Source organism: Acomys minous, assembly GCF_964271855.1.
Source record: "Acomys minous genome assembly, chromosome: 5".
Classification (NCBI taxonomy): Eukaryota; Metazoa; Chordata; class Mammalia; order Rodentia; family Muridae; genus Acomys; species Acomys minous.
The window spans coordinates 106,737,199-106,760,155 of NC_140494.1; the positions used below are offsets into that span (position 1 = coordinate 106,737,199).

The window sequence follows — 22,957 nt, forward strand, 5'->3', positions numbered from 1 at the left end:
GAACCTCTTTTGCTCCCAGGGCCCTGGTGCAAAGGAATTGGGATCTTGTGACCGGGGACTTGTGCAGGTCAGTTTCTCACAGGGTCAGGCTTGGGAACAGTTCACATTGTGGCCTTGTCACAAAGGACAGATTCTCAAGGAGGAACAAAGGGGCCTGGGAATCAGGCCAGGGTGGAAAACACCCTTTTGGGGGTTCTTTAGCGCTTGTTAATTGGTCACCTCGTTAGCAGCCAGTGAGTGGTGATGGGGTGCTGGGGAGAACTGCCCTGGCCAGCAGGGGCCTCACAGTCCAGTAATAAGGACGCAGCAATTACAGGAACTTCTAGAGCCAGTTCCCTTCAGGAACATGCCAGGCTGGGCCTTTGTCCTATGGAGAAGCAGAAAAGGTCAGAGGAGGAGGAAGAAAGAAAGAGCCCTTCACCACCAAGGAGCCAGCGCGGGGAGGGAGACAAAAGGAGGCTCCGCGGAGGTGAGAAACTAAAGAAAGAGTGACATTTGGATGCCCCTCAGATGAGAGGCATGAGATAACGACAATGAAATCACTAGGCAGAAAGAAGCTGCTGAGGAAGTGGGTCTGAGGGTCAGTCCTGTGTTCCACAGAGATTGGGCCTGGGCTGGTGCGGGTGCGCCGGGTAGGGGAGGGGGGAGAAGGGGAAGGAGAGAGGGCGGGGCTGGCTTTTGCAACCAGGCTTGAGGAGAACAAACCTCCCTGGTCTCAGTTTCTCCACACTGTCTGGATCTGATGCCCAATGGGTCCCTCCATGCTGTGAAGGTGTGTGAAAGGGAGGGAGCTAAATACTCCGCTTCTCTCTCTATATCTGTGCCCTAGATGTCCCTCCGCGCAGCCAGTCCCTTACACTAAAGTGAAATCCCATGCCCAGGTTTGATAAGTAAGCTATGATCAGCTCCAGCATCATTTCAAGGCCCAAACATGTAACAGCTCCCGCTGTCATCTCTTCCTGTTGTGATGAATCGTGAAGGCTGTGGTCGTTGAGAGGCTCAGGGGCAGTAGCAGCCTCTACTGAACCTGTGGGGTGCTTGTAGGCAGAGAATCTCTCCTTTGCTTGTTTGTTCTGGGCTTAAGTGTAGCCTGCTCTGTTCCAAAGTGGAAGAGAAGCAGAGGAGTGGTCGTTGACCTCCCAGTTTCCCCTTGGATGAATGTGAGGGCCTGTGAGCTCTGTCCCTGTGTCTGAAGCAAGTGTGGTCTTCACAGGGCCCCAGGCTGCTTGGTCCAGGGAAAGCCTCTGCTTCCTTCATGTCTACGTATACCTGCTCACAGACCCTGTGCACTGAGATGAAAGGGTATCCGTCTCCTTGATCAGGTGAACTCAAGGAACTGAGAGAAACAGCCAGCAACCTGTGAGATCAGCCTGCAGATCCGCTCTCCAGATCTGAGCCCCGAGGACAGGGTCTAGAGACTTTCCTGATCCAGGTGTGGGGCCTGCCCTCCCTGGCTGAGGCCTGCAAGGGATGCGGGAGGTTACAAAACAATCCTTGTCCCACCTTAAACGCCTCAGAGCCTGCCTGGGCTTGAACTCCAGAGGTGGATGGATGGAAGACTTCCTCTGCACTTCTTGGCCCGTCCCTGCAAGTGCAGACACAAGGTCAGCCTCCCACAGAATCACTTTTCTCCCAGAAAAGAAGTAAGAGAGATCCCAGGAAACTCAAGGTTTGTGCAGATGGTGTTGGGACCCACTGTGTGAATGTGTGCATGTGTGTGTATGTGTGTGTGTGTGTGTGTGTGTGTGTGTGTGTGTGTATGAGAGAGAGAGAGAGAGAGAGAGAGAGAGAGAGAGAGAGATGGAGACAGAGACAGAGACAGACAGAGACAGGAGAGAGAAACAGAGACAGAGACAGAGACAGAGACAGAGACAGAGACAGAGAGACAGACAGAGACAGAGAGACAGACAGAGAGAGAGAGACAGAGAGAGAGTGAGAGAGAGACAGAGAGACAGAGACAGAGACAGAGACAGAGATTTTCTTCTGCTATTTTCTTTAATTGCATTTCAGAAACTATGTCAGTGCTTCCCAGGGGCCTGCAGATGGGAGAAGGAGGGAAAGGGGTGGGGAGTGGGGGGGGTGTTTCTTCAGGTACTCACGGTTTTCTCTCGTTGCCCTCAGCCTTCCTGCTCAGACTCAGATGGTCTTCCTCCACTACTCTCCTGACAGCTGAGTCCATTCCCAGCCTCAGAGCACTGTTCCAGGGTCCTTCGCTTCTTGTCTCCCTCAGTCCCCTCCACCTTCATAACCCAAAGCAGTAGGTATTCATTATTTAAGCAACCTGCGACTCTGGAGTCTTATTTATCTAACATCTTTCCACAGCATATGTCAAAATTTACAGCAAGTGCATTCATCCCATGATAAACATTTGGCTTTGCTGGTCTACCAGAGGCAGGGCTAATTAGGGAGAGCAGTTCCCTTGTTATCTGAAGGGAGGTCAGTACAGCAATTAGCATCCTCATGGAGCTTTCATAATTGTGACTTGGAGGCTAGGCCCTGTGGTGCCAGGTATAGAAGAGAGAAATCGTCGGGAAGGAAAGGGAAACCTTTCCCAGAAACTTCTGGAAAATCAGAGCTGAGCTGTGAAGATGGCATTCTGGATTCTCATAAAGGGTGTGCATCTGAGCTGTCTGCTGGGTTCTTGTTTCTCGGTCACGCACCCATCCCAGGATGCTCTGTCACCCTTCTCTGTAAGCATACAAAAGGACATGTCCATTACAAAATCCTACCACTGCCTCAGAGTTAGAGCATGCAAGCCCACGGACACATGTAGACATCAGCTTTGAGGCCAGAGAGGAACTTAAAGATCATACGATTTACTTGCTTGACTTCATTTCATTTGGGTGCTGATGGTCAACCTATGACATCCCTTTTGCTGGGAGAGAGGAGCAGAGTGTGAAAGTCTAGGCCTTTTTTAGGATCCAGGACTAGCCAGAGATATGTCCCAAGTCCTGTGTACCACTCTGAGGCAATATAAACATGGAAAAGTGTTCCAAGGAGCAGGTGTGAGGGAACATGTAGAGAGGCAGGCTAAGACTCAAAACTACATGCTGTGAGGAAGCCGGTGGGAGCGATGAAGATGAAGAAGACTGCTGTCCAAGCCTCCAGTATGCTCACACTCAGTATTCACTAGCAGGACTCACAGAACTGAGACTCACGGTTAGAGCTCCCAGAAAGATACTCCCAAGCATCAGCAGGGACACAGATGTCTAGACAGAGGGCAGGGCTCCCAGCCTGCCTTGCAGCCATCGACTCTGGACAGAGCACATAAAGCTGCACTGATGACACACAGCAGAAATCGGGCCACAGAGTGCCAACACAGAAGCTTGTGGAAGCCTCGGTTTCTAAGTTGTGTTTAGGTGGTGATGTGGGGGCGGGGGATTATCTCTCCAGAGTTAGACAGGGGCTAAACATTAGACATTCAAGAAGACGCACCAGGGAGCAGGCCCAGGGTGGGGGTGGGGCAGGGGGGGTATAGGCTAGCCATCCTTCTCTCTAACCTTGTTTACTCAGGAACGGCTCAGAGAGAAACTAACCTCAACTTCAGAAAAGGCCTTCTGGTAATTTCTCCAACAGTGAGTTGGTCTAAGAAGTCTATGAAGGAGGCTGTCTGATTATAGGGCATGGTACACATCGGATGGCATCCCAAGGGCCTGGGAGTCTGCTGTTTGTGGAACACAAAGCTCAGTAGGCTCTAGCGTCAGGATCCTGGGTTCCAGCTTTATCTCTACTCCTTACAGCTTCCTGTCTGTAGGTAAAGGGTTGGGTCTCCGTTTTTCACCTGGAAAACAGTGGCGGTGATTATCCTGGGTCATCGTGCTGTAAGTGCCTGTTGCGTGAGATGAGTGGGAGATGAAAACTGTCTCCAGAGCCCCTTCCTCACCCTGTTATGAAGCAGAGTTCATCCTGAGATGCTGGTGGCCTCTCTAAAGCTCTTTTTCATATTGAGATGTGTGTCTGTTTCTTTTCTTTGCTGTGACCAAATTACCTGTTGTAAACAGTTTCAGGGAGGACGGGCTTACTCCTCGGGCTCAGAGTTGAAGAGATTTCATCTCACTGTTCCTTGGCCTCCTGTGACTCGACAGAGCATCCTGGTGACAGGAGCTTGTGGGGGGAGGGGGAGGTTGCTCCTCAGTTCTTTGTATGCAGGAAGTTGAAAGCTTGAGACGGGAAATGGGGGCAAGTAAAACCTTCAAAGGATCGCCTCTGGTGACCTACTTTCCTCCAGCTAAGCCCCACCTCCCCAAATTTCCACGGCTTCTCAAATATCAACTTATCTGTGGACATTTCACATTGAAATCGTAACTGGATGAGACCAGCTTCTCTTTTATGTAGCCTTCTAGTGACAGCATATGCCTTTCTTCCCCAACCTTTCATTTATGTCAGTTGCAGCACTCTTTGTTTTCAATTACCCATTCATTTGTTCATCCATCCATCCATCCATCCATCCATCCATTCATTTACTAATTCATTCACTATATTGATGTCTGTCCATTGACATTGATGTTGTGATAAATGCTGAAGGCAGGAATAAAAAAAAACTAAGTCTCGAAGGATTTAGAATTAAATGAGATAGCAAACAACTAGATAAAAATGCATAGTTCAATGTTGGCTGGTGAATGTACAAAGTACTTGGAGTGTCAGAGAAACAGTGTGTGCATGTGTTAAACTTGTTTCTTTACCTCCTGGTGCACCCTCATACGTGCCTCCATTCTCCTGTGAGATTATTCTGAGTCTTCCTTTCCTTTCTGTTCTTGCTATTGTGGAAGGTTACAGAGAAGCCAGGTCTCAGGTTGGATCTCAAGATGACTGAGGGCTGTGGTGGAAGGGGGCCAGTGTTGTCCGGGTCACTGGGACTGCACAAAAGCATAGCTGAAGACGGTTAGGAAGCTGTCATAATTTCCAACAGGCAACGGATAGTCCTGGTATGTCCTAAGTTCACACAGGACAGATATCTTCCCCATAATACAAAGCCCCTTCTACACTCCACAGTCTCTGTCAGGAACCTCCCAGGACAAGCACACTCATTGAGTCACAGTGGCCTCTCTCTTCTTGATTCCTCATTCCTTCAGGTTGGCTGTGACTCCTCACTTGCTTGTAGTGTGGTCCTCGGGTGGCAATCACATTTTGATGTTTGGTGTTGCTCTCAATGCCCCCATCCTGGCTTATTGCAGGCCTGGGCTCATATTGGCCCTGACTTGTTGATGGACAGGCAAGTATTCCAGGTGACTATAAATCATCTCTGGGGCCATCAAAACTTTCTTGATAGAAACAGTTTGCTGTTTCTGGTGAGATACTTGTCCTAAAGTTTCTGAGAGACTTGTGATGGCAGAACGCGGATACCTGATCTCCCCTCTCTTTTTCTCTCCCATTTGACTCTTTGAATCTTCCCTTCTAGGCAACCCAGGAAAAAAAAATGTCTATAATTCTGGAACAGGAATGGGATTAAGTTGTGAATACTCACTGGGAAGCTAGTCCTGACGACAAAGGTGACTACTGTCTGCTTCCCAGGGAAGCTGCAGGGCCTGGTGAGGGCTGGAAGCCGAGATCCACAGGGGTGGGCTGTGAAGTGGGTTCAGTGTCTTTACCTAGCGGCATATGGGACATTTAAACAAAGGAAGAACATGTGTGTTCATAAAGGCTCTGGTGACAGTAACAAGGAGGGTGGCTTGCAAGAGAGCAAGCAGGGCTCAGAAGAGCCAACACCGGGACACCTGGGAGAAGGATTGCTTTGAGGGATAGGTGGGAAGTCAGCCTTCTCAGAGAGCCATCCTTGTTGAAAGCAGCCCCTCCTCCTTGCAAGACATGCCCGCTGTTATTGTCAACTTGACACAACTGAGGGACACATGGGGCTTGTCTGCATTGGGTTGGCCTGTGGGCCTTTCTAGGGGATGGGGCTCGTCCTGGGGGACAGGGCTTATCTTCCATATCTTAGTTACTGTGGAAAGACCCAGCTCAACTGTGGGAAGTGCTTTCCAGCTGCTTGCTTTTTGCTTGCTTGTATTTTGTCTTTCCTGGTGAGCCCTTCTTGCTGCTCTCTCTGCTGACTCCTTTGCTGACATTAGAACAAGCTTTCTGTGGGATTCCAGCGTGAGCTGAAGACCAGAAGCTCTCTAGGAATCCTCCAGACAATCAAATCCTATTTTAACACGATTGATGATCCTATTGATTCGATTTGCTTTAGAAAACCCTGACTGATAGACTAGCAAAGAGCTGTGACCCAAAATTTAAAATCAAGGAAACAAATCCACTCACATCCCATGAAGCCCTACTTGTATGAAGAGGCAGGATTTATTTTTAAAAAAAAAAAAAATTGGATCTGAGTTCAGACAGATCAATAATTTGCTATGTACTGGTTGTGCAAAGTTGTCAGTCAATCAGCCCTTCTGAGACTCAATTTATTTATTTTTAAAATGGACTCAAATTGCGATTGGATGATAGTATAGTTTTGGGGGGGGGGATGAGGTCTCTGCGTGTAGCATTTAGCGTAATGCCTAGAATAAAGTGTGAGCCATTATACACATTACTGAAGATTAGCTGACAAGAAGAACATTTATTGTCATGGAGTGACCTTTGCTTGGGAGGCTGGAGAAGGATATGGGCAACACAGGTGATGGTAGTAGGCTGGCTAACTGTGAACTAAACCGTTAAGCAGCAATGGGTGGCATGGAGATGCGGGAGTTAGAGCATCTTTGAAAAGTGCACTTGCTCGAAATTACGTTTGCAATATGTACACCAATTCTAATGTATTAATGTTACTTGGGGCCTGTAGTGTGATTGTTGCTTTCTAAGATTTTATTTTATTTTATTTTTATATTTTGATGGGTGCTTTTGCATGCATGCACACGCCATATATGTGCAGTACCCAATGAAGCCAGAAGAGGGCATTGGACACCTTGAGGCTGGAGTTGACAGGCAGTTGTAAGCGCTGAGAACCAAATTCCAGAGCCCCCCAGCCCCCTTGAATGTGGTTTGAATGGGAGATGTCTCCATAGCCATGTGTGTGTGGACACTTGATCTCCAGCTGGGGTTGCTGTTTGGGAAGGGTAGGGAGCCCTTAGGAGATGGTGATTGGCTGGAAGAAGTGAGTCACTGGGGATGGGCCTCATTCCCTGCTCTTCTCTGCTTCTTGGCTGCAGATGCAACGTGATCAGCTACCCTTCTGCTTTGGCTGCCATGTCTTCCCCTCCGTGGTGGAATGATCCTTTCAAAGTATAAGATGGAATAAGCCTCTCCTTTCCTCCCTCTTTTAAGTAGATTTTTTTGGTCAGGTAATACAGAGATGGCTTTGGGGAAGTTAGGATTTGATGAGGTCATGAGGGTGGGGTCCTGGTGATGGTATTGGTGGCTTTTTTTTTTTAGAAGAAGACCCATGCTGTCTCGCCACATTGACCCTTGGCCATGCCTTGATGCTTCAAGTAAGTGTTTATCAGATGCCAGGCAAAGCTGGCACCATGCTTGGGCTTCCAGCCTCCAGATACATAGCTAAGGAAACCTCTATTTTTTCTCTTTTCCAGGAAAAACAGTGACAATAAAAACTGCACGTTTATTCTAAACCAATGACAAATAAAGAGAAACCTCTTCTTTTCATAATGACAACAAATAAATACAGAGAGAATATGTTTAAAAAAAATAAAATCACATTTTCCAACATTCTAATAAGAGTTATTCAGATATAGAGTCATCAAAAGATAACAAATCTAAGAAGGGCAGGTGTGATGAGGCACAGAATTGTCAACACAACATGAAAGTGTCTCATAAAATAGTAACTGCAAAAGGAGAGATAATGACTGGACAATGGACAATGTGGACAGCCTCTTTTCCATGTGATGGAAATGCACACCAGCAACAAGGGCTGCACTGTGCATCTCGGCTTGGTACCCAGGAACGCATCACTTAATAGTATTCTCACCCACACCACACAATCCAAATCCACCCATAAGGAAACATCAGAGAACCCCAGTGAAGCTGCTCTAGTCTTCAAACAACATCGATACTACAAAAGACTGGAAAGGGCAGAGGAATTGTTCCATATCAGAGTCATGACAATACAATCTACAATCCTGGATTGGATCCTGTCTCTGAGAAATTACCAGCAGAGCAAGTGAAATCGGAAGAGAGACTGGAGATTAGATGAAAGCGCCGTCTGAATGGGAGATTGCTGGATTTATATGCTTGAGTGAGACTATGTGCTTGCTCTTGTGAAGTGTGTGTATAGCATTTAAGCGTAGAGGGCTGGGTATATATACTACACTCTCAAATGGGCCAAATAAAAGGCGTATATTAAGAAAGCGAAAGTCATAAAGCAAACACAGGAATCACAAAAAAGAACATAACTTGTGTAGCAATGATTTTTTTCCTTTTATTTAAATTTCTCCCAAACATGTGCGCATAGACATGAAGGGTGTATTTCTGGAGTATTAAATCTTGCAGTACTACCCATGTCCCCCAGGTAAGGCAAGCCACTAAAATATTATTTAGGGGTTGGTTGTCAATACGTATGGAAAAGGCTGGGCCTTTCCCAGGAAACGTAATACAGAGCCCAGAGTGTTCTATATGTGTACACAAACTTCTGCACACGTATGTTGTTGTATCATTTTGATGGTGCTAGTCTCTAAGTTTTCACCATTTTCATGTTTACTTTGCTAAAGCTCATGCTTGGCTTTACTGTAGATACTGTATGTTGTTTTAGCTAGTTGCCGTGCCTTCCCTCTGGAGCAGTGTCTGAAATGTGTGCTCTGAGCTGGCGGACTCAGCGTGAGGGTCATAGCAGTATCATCCTATGAAGATTGAGACGTTTGTTTCCTGTTCTTCAGCACGGCACTCATGGAGACCTGCGCAGGAGGGCCTGAGTCTGGCCACTGGACCCGTTTTTGAGAGAAAAGTACTCAGGGGTGTGTGTGTGTGTGTGTGTGTGTGTGTGTGTGTGTGTGTGTGTGTGTGTGTATAAAAGGAAAGTCATATCGACTCAAGTCCTAGGGTGACCCAAAGTTAATCAACCCAACTTTTAATGGGTCTGTAGTACTCTAGTTAGGTTCAATTGTTAATTCCTTAGTAAAAGTCCACTCTTTGTAAATAATACAGGCTCCAGTACTTTGTTACAGTAGTAATAAACAAATAAATTGAACCATATGGAGATACCATGTGCTGCTGAGTTTTCCTACCCAAATTCTCTGAGATAGTTTCTGTGTGTTCTGATCCAGAACAACATCAAGCATGGGAGAAGAGGTTGAAATTTAACAAGGCTGTCACTCTGGCCTTGTGTCTTTAATTTTTTGTTCATTTTTGTTTGGGGTGTGTGTGTGTGTGTGTGTGTGTGTGTGTAATTCCAGCACTTGGGAGGTGGAGGCAAGATGTCAGGATCTTCCTCAGCTATACAGCAAGTCAGAGGCCAGTCAGTGAGGCCTCATTTTAACACACACACACGCGCGCGCGCGCGCGTGCGCGCGCACACGCGCTCGCACCTCTATTCTATGTCAGCTACCTCCTTCTCTCTCTCACAGAGTGTCTGTCTTTATTAGGAGGTGAGGACATCTTGTAAGGAAGCTCTTCCCTAGTTACCTTCTATAGAGAAGCCAGAAGGGTGAGCCACTTCTCAGGCCTCCTACAAACTTGCTTTCCTCACCTACGCGGCAGCATCTCCTCCAAGAGCCTTTGGGACAGCACTGAGTAACTCAACCCCCAGTTCATCCTGCATAGCCCAGGATTGACTGTCACTAAGCCAGTGTTCCTAGGCACCCACTGTGAGGAGACTATGACTACTCCCACCCCCCACCACTCCCTTTTCCTCACTCTCTCCTCTTCATTCCCTCACAATACTCCTTTACTGAGATCTTACTATTTGCTGTGCACCAAATCATCTAAGCCTTACATCCCTGTAAGGAAAATGATCTTTTTTTTTTTTTTTTTTACTTTTTATTTATTTTATTTTATTTTAAAAAATTTTTAGATTAATTTATTCATATTACATCTCAATTGTTAGCCCTTCCCTTGTATCCTCCTATTCCTCCCTCCCTCCCGCTTCCCCCCTTCTCCTCTCCCCTATGTCTGTGATTGAGGGAGACCTCCTCCCCCTATATATGCTCTTAGATTATCGAGTCTCTTCTTGGTAACTTGCTATCCTCTGAGTGCCATTCAGGGGAACGTGGTCAGAGACAAATGGTATATACTCACTTATATCAAGACACTAATCCAAGGAATACGTCCCATGAAAAACTTTACTTACCAGGAAAGTGGGTCAGAGGAGAGGATGTCCTATTGAGACTTTAGGTGAGAGTAGCATAGAAGAATGGGGAAATAGAAGGATCCAGAGGGTCCTGGAAACCTACAAGAAGAACTTTATGACAGGCAGATCTGGGTCCTGGGGTCCTCCTCAAACTAAGGCACCAGCCAAGGAGAATATAGGCAGTAAACTTCGAACCCCTACCCAGACCTAGCCGATGAACAGGATATTCTCCCCTGTTGAGTGGAGAGTGAGATCTGACTCTCACACGAACTCTGGTGCCCCCTTTTCTGACCAAGGAAAATGATCTTATCATTCCCTTTCTCATAAGCAACAAGCAAAGTTTGGAGAAGTCAGACCTGTTGCCCAAGGCCTTTGCTAACCAGCAGAGTCAAGACTTCTCTTCCTTAAGACCAGCAACTGTCAGGGGCTCCTGGATGCTCGGGCTCCCTGGATCATTTATAGAGTTCTGTGAGAGCAGAGCCATTTTAATGATCTAATTGTCTTCTTCACTGTATTGACTCTGGGAGTGATCATGCAAAATCAGCGTTTTACCCATGTGGATAACATTTGGGATCTTATGTTGGAGAGGCTGTTCTGTGAATATCGAATGTACAAGCAGGAAAACACTTTTACTCAAGAACGTCCCGATGGAGTCTGGGAACGTTGCTCAGTGACTAAGAGATTGCCCTGCAAGCATAAAGACTAGAGACCACATAGACACCAGGTGGGCATGGCAGCCTACTTAGAGCTCTGTCCTCAGAAGGTGGAGGTGGGACCACCAGAGTAAGCTGACTAGTGAGACTAGCCATATCAGCAAGGCCTGAACTTGACAGTGAGATTGGCCTCAGTGATAGAAGTTCAACCAAGGCTGATTGCTAACATAAACCCTCATCCATATGTAAGTGCACGTGTGGGCATGCATGCATACACACACACACACACACACACACACACACACACACACACACACATATATAATGCATTTACACATGTATTCCACGGACACACATAAAAGTGGAAACACAAGAATTTCCTTATGAGAGGGTAAAATTTCCAATTGAATTAAATCTCCACTCTTTAGTTTTCAGTGCCTGTCCACTTAATGGCCTATGCAATAAAATGAGAGGTATGTACACTAATTTATGCTAAATATGTTGGTCTTGAGGAAAAGCACACATGTGAATGTTTGAGTCATGAGCTGAGCCAACCCCCTTTTTTTCATAAAATACCCTTTATTTGAAAAAGTGGCTGGCAGACAAATGATGATTATCTGGACCGGGGTATATGGGAAACATTTTCTTGCAGATGAACAGAGCGAGGCTGTCGCTTGAAGGAAAGCAATCGACAGCATTTGTTGTTATTGTGAACCTTCACGTTTTCAAGCCTATTAGGATTTGGGAAATTTGTATGCATACTGTATCAGTCGTGGTCTAGCCAGGAGAGAGAAACCACCTAGCAATTTGAATAGGGAAGATTTTTATAGAAGGGATGAACTCTTTCCAAAAGTGAAAGAGAATAAAGAACACCTTAAGATTAAGGAGACTGTCCAAGACAAGTGGTAAATTGGGGAGGGGCTCCCTTCCTGAGGCTGAGGTCATGCAATCTATGCAGTGGACTGCATGGCAGCCTGCTGTGTAACAGAGGGCTACCCTTGGCCAAAGCCCATGCACACGCAGTGGGCCTAAACGGGCTGGAGGGAGATTGTCTGTGTTGCATCAATGAAAGCTGTTGCAATGGGGCATGCTGGCCATTCTAGAAAGCCAGCTGTGGCACCCACAGAGATCCCCAAGAAGCCGCTGTAATGGTTCCTTGGGTTGTCCCCAGGGGGATGCTACTGTGTGGAGTTTCCTACAAAAACCTTTTCATGGGAAACAGTGAACAATGGGATGCCCCAGCAGGTATGAGCTTGCCACGGTTGTATAATGTGGTGGAGGGACAAGCAAGGTCACTGGAATCGGGAAGGAAACCTCTTTTCTTCCTCTGTGTCCTTCTGGGATTGCCTCTGGGTAAAACTGCTACCTAGCCTGGAAGAAATGTCCTTGGGCCACAAGCAGGGATGAAGGCCAAAGGAGAAGGGCAGAAGCCATTTGGCATAGGATGCAGAGCTCACCTTTGCTTGCTCAGCCTCGGAACGTCTCTCTCTTTTTTTTTTTTTTTTTCACCAAATAAGATATAGGTAACCTTCAAGCAAGTTAAACTCACATCTCTTTTGCACACAAGGCAGTGAGGAGCCTCCTCAGTTATTATATCCATTGCTGGCTATCGAATATCTCCTTAAATTTAGCCATGGCACCACTGAATAATTTATAAACACTAAATTATAAAGCTGCTATATATAACTTATATATAAAATGAATATGGAGGCTCATTATCAGGAGCCTGCCACCTACTCGTGGCGAGCTGCTCCCGGCACTTGTCTTAGTTAGGTTTCTATCGCTGTGGTGGAGATTACGGCCAAAAGCAACTTGCGGGGGAAAGGGTGTATTTCATCTTACATATTCAAGCTACTGTCCATCACTGAAGTCGGGGTAAGAGCTCAGAGCAAAAAGCAGGAGGCAGGAACGCAAGCAGGAGCCATAGCCGAGCATTGCTTTTATTTGCTCTCTGTGGCTTGCTCAGCCTGCTTTGCTGTGCCATCCAGAACCACCTGTCCAGGGCGGCATCACCCACCATGAGCTGGGTCCTTCCGTGTCAATTATGAATGAAGAAAATGCCGTATGGATTAGCCTACAGTTAATCTTATGGAGACATTGTTTCAATTTAGATGGGCTCTTCCCAGATATTTGTGTCAGAGTTTGTATCAAGTCAACAAAATCCAACATCATCTGAGAGGGATGCTTGCTTTACTTGGTGAAGCACTTTCTCATGGACACTCTCCCCAGAAAGTGGCTATCTGGTGAGCTTTGTGGATTCTCCATCTGGCTTACTCTGTCTTCAGCAGCACCTCTGAAGATGGCTTTCCTATAGAATTCACAAACATCTCTACAGGGACCTCCTGTTTTCCACCTCTGTTTGCCAGACTCAGTCCGTTGACTGTGGTCCAGCGTTGGTCCAAAGCCCCCTAAAGGACTTCTCTGCTACCCAGGGGGCACAGTTACATCTTCTCCAGTGAGGCCTGAATCCCAGTGGCACACAGTTGAGCATCTACTACTTGAAGATTGCTGGTGAGATCAGGGGTGATATTAGCAAATGTGATTTTTCCAATACTGAATCATGAAATATGTCACCGTTTGCAAAATAAGCGCAAGCACAGGTAACCGATATTTCCAGGGGATCAATTCATGACGTAAAATTCCATCAAAGAATAAGACGGATCGATGGATTTTAATGTAACAGCATATTAAAAGGTTTCCAAGCTGTAACTCAATTTAGGAAACTGCCATTTGTTGAGTGTTGCTGTAATTTCCACGATAGCCCACACTTATCAGAATGCAATCAAAGCAAAACTTCCTGCTTGTCTAACTCCTTGTCTGTTGGAGGCCATGTTGCATTCATATTCTCAAACAAAACAATATCACAACAGACTAAAATACCTATAACCATTGAGCTAATTGCTATTATGACAGTTACTAAGAAGATTTTTGAAAATGGAAAACTCAGCTTACGGGGCATTGTGGTACACATCTACATGGCAGCAGCCAGCACCTGGAAAATGAGGGCAGAGAATGAAGCCAGTTTTGAGCTACATAAAGGGAGATCAAGACGAGCCTGGGCCATATAATTCCTTGTCTGAAGACAAAACAAAACAAAAAGAAAGAAAGAAAGAAAAAAGGAAAAAGTAAAATAAGGTCACTGTTCTTGCTAATTTGTTCTGAGAACTAAAAAGAAATATTCTTGTATTCACTTATAAAGAATTTGTTATTACATTTGAATAAAGCACTGCATTCTAAAGTATTTAAAGTTTTTCTCAGTCTTAAGATTTTCTGGTGCAGTAAATATGGGTAGATAAAATCTCCATAAACACAAGCTCTTTGGAGCCTCAAACAATTTTAAGATGTAAAGAGATTCCAGGACCACATTCAAGGGAGCCGCTGTTTTAGGCCAGAGAAACTTTTCCTCCCAAAGGGAGGCCTGTGAACTTGAATGTGAACAGCAGGGGGATGTCTGTGGTCTGTGCACTGTGAGGATCTCTTTGTGTTTAGAAATTCATAACTGTTTGCATCCAGGCACCTAGAGACACTCTAGGAAGACTCCCAGTTCATTGCTGTTACCCTGTACATCTCTCCCTAGCGTTTTCACTTTTGTTTAAGATGCGTGTGCTTGGGATTTTGCTGAACCTGAGCACTGGTGAAGGGTCAGTTTCTGTTCCTGTGTATGTGTGAGTGCACATATGTGTTTGTATGTTTGCATGTGTGTACACTGGTGAAGATTGTCCAGTGTGTGTGTGTGTGTGTGTGTGTGTGTGTGTGTGTGTGAGTGTGTTAAGGTCAACCTCATGAGTCATTTCCCCAGTGCCATCCAAGCTGGTCGTTGAAACAGGGTTTAGAACTCAGTAGGTATCCTAGGCTGTCTGGCCAGCAATCCCTAAAGCTATGGCTGTGTCTGTTTCCTCTGTGCTGGGATTACAAGTGCACACCATTGCACCTGGTTTTGTTTTAATGTGGGTTCAGGGGACCAAATTGAGGCCCTTGTGCTTGTAAAGCAAGTACTTTAGCAACTGAGCTATCTCCCCAGCTTCTTCCTGTTGCTTAGAAAAAGCTTGGCCTGAGAGAAAGAATCCTTGTTGACCTTGTAAGAAGCATCTGCAAGACTGGGGAGCTCCCTGTGATGAGGACCGGTGGACGCTTTCTTTCTTCCCCTGGTGCCTCTTGGATTAACATGTACTGAACCCACTGCTGAAGCTCATTCCTCCCTTTTGTCTTAGCATGCTGTTTTCACCTTTCCCCAGTGAGCTATAACATTCATGCACTTCCTGATAGGCTTGGGGGATGTCAGAGACACCCTTCATGTAAGACGAATAAACAAAGACCCCTTACTCACCCCTGTCAGACAGGTGCCCCTATATCTCAAGATGCCAAGCATGCTCACTAGAAGCGCAGATGTTTGAAAGTGCACCATCTAAATTGTGGTGCCAGGTTGCTGTCTCCATGCCTTTGGAGGGCTCTTTGCCACGTTTGTTGCACTCTTTGAGACATGTCCTTTTGAACAGTGATGGAGATGTTCAGTCCTTTTCCCATTATTGGGGTGGACATCATGATGTCATTGATACATCCTAAAATTCTGCAGACCCATGTGAGGCAAGATCTTCCTCTGCAAGGGACTGGGAATGTAGCTCAGTGGTGAAGCGCTTGCTGACCATGGTCAGAGCCCTGGCATTTGACCCAGCATTCTCTCTCTCTCTCTCTCTCTCTCTCTCTCTCTCTCTCTCTCTCTCTCTCTCTCTCTCTCTCTCTCTCACACACACACACACACACACACACACACACAAATGTCTGAAAGAAGATGGATCTCCCAAACTCTTGGAGGGAAAAGTGCCTTCCACTGTGTATTACCTAAGCAACAACGCCTGTCACAAGTGTCATCTTCCTCCGAGAGTAGCCCCAACATGTAGCTTCTAGGTCCCAGGTCCCAACCTGCATATGAATTCTGTCTCTGTGCCCCTGGAGGATGACCACCAGCTCAGCAGAGAGGAGCCCTGAATGAGATGAGGGAGCTTCTTCAGTCACCCTTGAGATAAAAAGAAAAATAAGAAAAAAGGAGAAAGAGAAAAAAAAAAAAGGGAGAAAATCAAAGACTAATCCTAAAACCGTCCTTTAATCTTGGAGCTTCTAGACCTAGTTTCTCTTTCATCTAGGACTTCCAAGTTATCTAGTTATTTTATGGGTCGTGAAGCCACGAGGCGGAGAGGAGGTGGTAAAGGTGGTAGTGGGGAGATTAAATTAATGAGCAGGTAAGAAGGTTTATTATTTGTCTGATCCTTCCTCCCTTCTTGCTAATTTCCCTGAGCCAATTTGGGAGGCAGAGCCTATCATGTTAACTCAGAGACAGGCTTTTGTATCCACATTCTTTCTGAAGCCATTTATCTGAAGGATATTAAACATCCAATTTACATAGACATTATAGCATTGTGAAGCAGATGTGTGTGCACATGCATAAATGGTAAAAAAAAAAAAGTGTGTGTGTGTGTATGTGAGAGAGAGAGGGGGGGAGAACATTATGTTATACACCAAGTGAGCCTATGTTCACATCCTCAACTCACATTGGCATCTGTTACAAGTTTTAAAGACCTCTGAAGTCACTTAGCAAGCTACTCCAAGAAGTCATGGGTCTTAGAAAACACACCCCGGACAATAGCAGACATGCTTATTAACTATATTTCCACCCTAGGGTTCCTGAGTTTCCTTATTGCTACTGGGTTCATAGTGATAGAAACGGGCCACTCAAAGCTCACATCTGGTTAACTGGATGTCTGCTCATGTTGCTTCCACTTGTGAGTGCCTGTGTGATAAGGCACAGGGACAACAAATACCAAGAAGACTTGAGAGTAAGCGACACATGAAATTGCAGGCACCGCCAAGGTCTCCGTGACTGCCCCTGGAGTGAGCATCTGCTAGTGCTCTGGTAGCAGAGCAGTCAGTGATCGCAGGCTTCTTGTTCTCCTCCCAGGTCCCAGCCACATCAGTCCTTCTGCAAACCATCAGGAGACCTACCTACTCCTAGGAGCCATCTGCCCTGTTCGTTTTCCTCTGGGAATTCCCATAACACTGATTTCCTTCTGGAAGCCTGGACTCCGTTGGCACTATGGGAGATGGTGCTGCTGTCATGCTTTGCTTCTGAAATAACAAGCCTCATCTGAAAGGTGAACGCATCGCTCCACTGGTAAAGTTCTTGCCTTGCAAGCATGAAGACCCGGGTTTGCTCTGCAGAACTCACGTAAGAAAGCTAGGGATGGTGGGTTTGGCTTGCAATCCTAGTGCTGGGAAGGTGGTGACGGGCAGGTCCTTGGAACTTACTGGCCAGTCAGGCTCACCTCTTTGTCAAGTGAGAACCCATCAAAAAAACCAAAGGTGCGTAGTATGTAAGACACAACACAGGAGGTTGATTTCTGACCTTCATACACACACTCACTTATATGCACCCGCATGAACACACACACACACACACACACACACACAGAGAGAGAGAGAGAGAGAGAGAGAGAGAGAGAGAGAGAGAGAGAGAGAGAGAGATTTTAAAACAAAGATGAACAATGGGTATGCCCTGACGAATCTAGATCATGTGACAGCTCCTGTCCTGTCATCCTTAGGCCAGGTCATTTGGTCAGAAGACTTCTCCTGGCTATTGGCACACACCACGTCTTTGTCCTGGAGTCCAACGTGTCTTGGTTGGGGTCCTTTCCCCTGCCCACTGTTGTCCTGTCCCTATTGTAAGTGAAGGAAGTGCCACTAGCATGGGTTAAGATCTGCCTTTGGCTGGGCTGGAAGTCAGGCCTCCCGTCTGTTGTTCCTTCCCTCACTCCCCCTGCAGAGACACCTGCTACAGTCTCAGTGCAATTATGGTCTTTTACCATTCAAGTCTGTTAAGAATCTGTTGTTTTTCTTTTTCTTTTTCTTTCTTTTTTTTTTTTTTCCCTTGCGATCAAAACTTCTTGTCTTCCCTGGGACTTAAGATGCTGTCCTTGAACCGAGACGGACGGGGGCCTTGTGCATTAAACACACTCTCAACTTCAAAGGCGCATGTGTGGTGCTGCTGAGGGTCCCCAGGGATCTTCAATGTGAGACGTATGTTTGTTATAGTACAAAGAGAAGCCTTGCTTCATGGCGGAGCTGATCTGAAGGGTAGAGGCGATGCAGGGGCTTCCTGTCTGTCTCTAAAGGAGAGAGTGACTGGAGGAGGAGAGGTCTAAACTGCAGGCAGAGTTCGGCATCGGCAGCCTCTTTTTTTTTTTTTTTTTTTAAAGGAGTTTCACAGTCTTCAAAGGCAGCAGGGCCAAGGATGGTAGCACAACCCCTGAGAAGTCACCCTTTGAATAATCACAAAACACTATCGCTTGTTCAGTATTTTTGGGTCGGTGTCTTAGTTCCATTGCCTGATGCTGTAATAGGATACCTCGACACAAATAACTTTGGGCTTATTTTAGCTCACTCTTCCGGGTTAGAGGTGTCATCACACAGGGCAGTCGGGGTGGCAGGAATTGGAAGCAGCTGGTCACATCCATGCGTCAAGAAAGGGGGAAATGAATACACGCATGCTAATTCTTAGCTCAGTTTCTCATTTAGAAAAAAAAATAAAATAAAAGCCTGGATCCAAACCCAAGAGAAGGGTGTGGCCACTTTAGGCTCCTTACATTAGTTGACACAGTCCAGACAATCCTAGACAGGCAAACCCCCCATTATTTGGCCAACCTAATCTAGACATTTTCTCATTGAGCGTCCCTCCCTTTCCATGTGATTGCTGACTATTAAAACCAGCCACTCCAGGAAGTAAATAGCACCTACAGTCGTCTATGGAAGAAACATAGGCCTGAAGAGGTCGGTTTGCATGGTCTACACTGCCCGGGTAATATTCGACTCATGTCCTTCCTTCTAACAAGGTGGCTGGTAGATTTCACAGCTGTGCAGATTGAGGGCTGTGGCTGAGAGACTGGGCTGTGTCAAGAAGGGATGTGCGGGGTGGTGGTGTCCGGACTCCAGAGGGAAGAAGGCTGCCCTTGCTATGCCAATCAGTTGCTTACGGCCTCTGTGGCCAGACACCTGACTTAAGCAGCTGAAGGGAAGAGGGGAGGGTTTATTTTGGCTCACAGGTCTGAGGAAACAGGAAACAGGCTGTGGATTTCTGTCTGTGGCAGTGGGAGCTGGTGTTTAAGGCCTGCTCACTCCTTGGCAGTGACTAGACTGGAAGTGGGTGGAACTATAATCCTCAAGTTTCAGCCCCCCCCCCATACTCCCAACAACCCAACCTTAGGCCTTAAAGGTTTTACAACCTCTCATCTGGCCACTAAGTATTCAAACACATGGCGGCTGGAGGGCATTTCAAATTCACCTATAACAATTGGAAGGCCAACATAGTTTTTGTCCAAAACTTGATCACTTCTAAGAGTGGAAGGGCCTAGGTCAAAGGTCATGATGGAATAAAAAGTATAACTCAAGGCTGTAGGATATTCAGTCACTCGCTTAAACAATAGTGTATGGTCTGCGTTGTCACAGCGGATGACAGGACTTTCCAGTCTGTAATGAACTTGTCAAGTCTGACTTTATTTCGTGATTTCTACTGGGGCTTCTCTTCTTATCTTACTTCCAAGGAAGTGGACAAGCACAGACTTTTATGCTCTTACAAGAAGTAAAAATAATAGAATAAAATAAAACAAATGGAGGTTTGGTTAGATTGCTCAGTGGACACAGTTAGCTGACTCCAAGGTTGATGACCTTACACGGTGGAAGAAGAGAACTAGCTCCCTCAAGTTGTCCTCTGACTTCCACATTCATGATGTGGTGCATACTTATGACCATGCTTGTATACACACACACACACATGCACACACCCACACACACACATGCACACACCCACACACACACATGCACACACCCACACACGCACGCACACACGCATGCATGCACACACACACACACACAAAATATTTGTTTATAAAGCAGAACTTCCTGTGGTCACAGTCAGGGTCATAAGATAGATGCCTTGCTTACCTAAGCTCCTAAGCCGGCCGTGATCCCAGCACTCAGGAGGCAGAGGCAGGCGGATCGATGTGAGTTTGAGACCAGCCTGGTCTACAAAGCGAGTCCAGGACAGCCAAGGACAGAGAGACTCTGTCTCGAAAAACAAAACAAAAAACCCCTAAGCTCCTAAATTCCCACTTCACCCCTTCCCTGGAGGAAGAACAATCAGCTAATGAAAACAAGGGCCAGGGTGAGTGCTAGCTGAGCAGAGCCCTTCAGCTGCCTCAGCAGTGCTGTGGCACCCTTAGCATGGGGAGAGCTTGACATCCTTCCAATCTCATACAACAGCCCAGGCTTGGGTCTCACTACCAAGCCCATTTCAGCTCTTGCCTCCACTAGCTCAATAGCCTCCTGACTCCCAACTGTCTCTGCTCTTGTCCCACCATCCTGCTGTCCCCAGGGTTACTGGAAGGGTATTTTAAAAATCTAAATCTAAGGAGACACCATTTTGTGAAAAGTTTCCTAAAAGCACTCATTGGGGCTTCCACATATAAAACCGTTAGGCTCAGGCGTTCTCAGACTTCTACAGTCTCTTTCCATTCCATCTCGCTGACTGCACCTTTGCTGGGCCTGATTATCTACTTTTCTCTGAATATAAGTACAGCAGCATCCCCAAGCCTTATACCTTTGCATGAGCTGCCCCTTGCTACTGCAGTCTCACGTATCACTTCCTTTTCTGCCATCACTGACTTTACCTTTTAAAGCTCAGAACTCACGAGAGACCTCTCTCACCCTTCCTCCCCAGGTGGAATTGCTTTCTGCCTTCATGCTGCTGTTCTGTCACTTACAGTGCGGATGCTTTGCTTATAGCTTATTGCTCGCATCAGAGACAAAGTGGAGAGGTGGGGTTTGAACTGGGCTTGCTTCCAACAAGGCACCTGAGATAGGAACAGATACCTGAATGACATCGACTCTGGGGCAGAGCCCTGTTCTCCGAAAATGTTCAGGCCATCACAGCTTGGCTTCCAGAGACGTCGTGCCCAAGAAAACCAGGGAAGGGTTTTGAAGAGGAGTTAGCTAAAGGAGGTTGAGTGGATGGATCTTCCGTTTGCCTGTTGGCCTCTGGGGACTCAGTTAACATGGTGGCCAGAGGTTAATGCCAGGGAGTAGTGTGGGAGCGGATGTACTTCATGGCCCACCTGACTTACTAAGAAAACTCAGATAGGAAGTAGATAGTGGGCATCCGGGTAGAGGACGTGTGGGCAAAAGCTGCCCTCTCTTCCCTTTCACCTGCTCTGTTCTGGATCTTAAGCCTCCTCTGCTTACAAACCACATGGCCTTCTCTGCTTTCTGCCAGTGGCACTGCCCTGGCCTTGTCCTCTGAAGAAGAATCTTGTCCCCACAGAAACCCCGACTTTCCCTTCTCAGTCTCCTTGGTAATCTGTACTTAGTAATGCACCTTTCCTCCTCCTAACCAGCAATGTGCCCTGTAGTCCTGTCACAGAGGGGTTGAGTGAGAGCAGAGGTGCAGCCTTGACCTAGGACTGAAATAGAAAGTTCAGTGGCTAGCTACCCCAGCCTTGTCCAGAACCAATTAATCCCCAGACCCTGAATGATGGAAGAGTTTGAGTGTACCTCTTCCCTGGGCCCCCATTGGCCCCTTGCTGTAAAATTATTTGTCTGCCTTTCTCCTCTTTGCCCAGAATATTTTGGCAGCCCAATTAGTTACTTGCACATAGTTACTTGAATCTGAGCAGTCCTCCAAACTGACCTTTGCCCTCCCGACTTCCCTTTCCTGTCCTTGTAGGAATGTTTGACAAGCTCCTTTCCATTTGTCTTCAGGCAGGCTGATATGCTCAGAGACCCTCTTCCAGGTGAAAAGCGGGTTAATTAAGGCAGCTTTTCTAGCTTGTTCTTAAAAGGGGAAAACAAAAGAGAGAGAACAGGTATCTTAGTTAATCGTTCCTAATTGTTTCTTTCCTCAAAAAATCTTTACTGTAAAACAGCCTAATTGAGCGCTTCCTGCTCTGGCATTGAAGAACAGAGCTTAGTGGCACCAACCTGGCCCAGGGAAAGGAATCCTCTCCCCATCAAGATCCAGTCCACTTGCTCTCTCATGGTGGAGGGGTTCCCTCCACTTGGACCATGCCACATGATGGTAGCAGACATGTGCTGTATCTGTTGACTGGCTCATGCTAGGGTGAGAAGGTCTGACTCATTGCAGCCCGAGGCTTCAGTTTCCATTGGTGTCAGCTGGAGGCACTGATGAGACTCCCCCTGAACCCAGACTTCCTCCTGCCTGGTCTTGCCCTTCTTTTGGCATGCTAATTCATCTCAGAGTCTGCTTGCACAGGAAACAGAATAATTGGTCCTCCTTCTTGGTGTTACACTAGTATCTTTTCAAGTCCTCACCACTATGTTCCCCATGTGCAATAGTGGGTAGCCAAGGGAGCAAGGTAGGAGGTGATTATTTTCCAACAGTAGGTTTACATGTCCCTTCATCTTTGCAAATTTACAAAGTGACACCTGCCTATCTACCTATGCATCTATTCATATATCCACCTATCCATTATCTATCCATCCATCCATCCATCCACGCATTCATCCATCATCCATCCATCATCCATCTACCCATTCACCCATCATCCATCCATTATCCATCCATCCATCCATCCATCCACCCATTCATCCATCATTCATCCATCATCCATCTACCCATTCATCCATCATCCATCCATTTTCATCCATCCATCCATCCATCTATTCATCCATCCATCCATCATCCATCCATCATCCACCCACCCATCCATTCATCTATCCATCCATCCATCCATCCATCCATCTACCTATCTATACTAGATACTGCTGGTGCCCCACTCAAATCCCTTTTTATTGACAGAAGGATCCACCCTTCATCCAGATGCTATAACTGCTGGGTTAAAACACTTCAGAATACTTTTCTAGAGGTTTGTCCTTGGCCAAAGGGGAGCTGCTTTCCCTGGAGGCTGTGAACCTGGCCCTTCCCTGCTGGCCAACTGCCAATGATGTTTGACTAGCATGAGGGTAAAGGGGCAGCCCTCTTGCTGAAGGTGAGGTTAAACACTGGTGAGCTAGGAGAATG

At 46.5% G+C, this 22,957-nt stretch overlaps 1 long non-coding RNA gene across 1 annotated transcript; it reads left to right on the top strand.

The window, feature by feature from the left end:
* Window positions 1-365: 365 nt before the first annotated feature.
* LOC311598027 lies at window positions 366-8,894 on the top strand. Its single transcript, XR_014779444.1, has 4 exons — window positions 366-469; window positions 1,323-1,604; window positions 2,122-2,257; window positions 7,518-8,894. It is a non-coding gene; the product is annotated as an uncharacterized lncRNA (long non-coding RNA).
* Window positions 8,895-22,957: the final 14,063 nt, after the last annotated feature.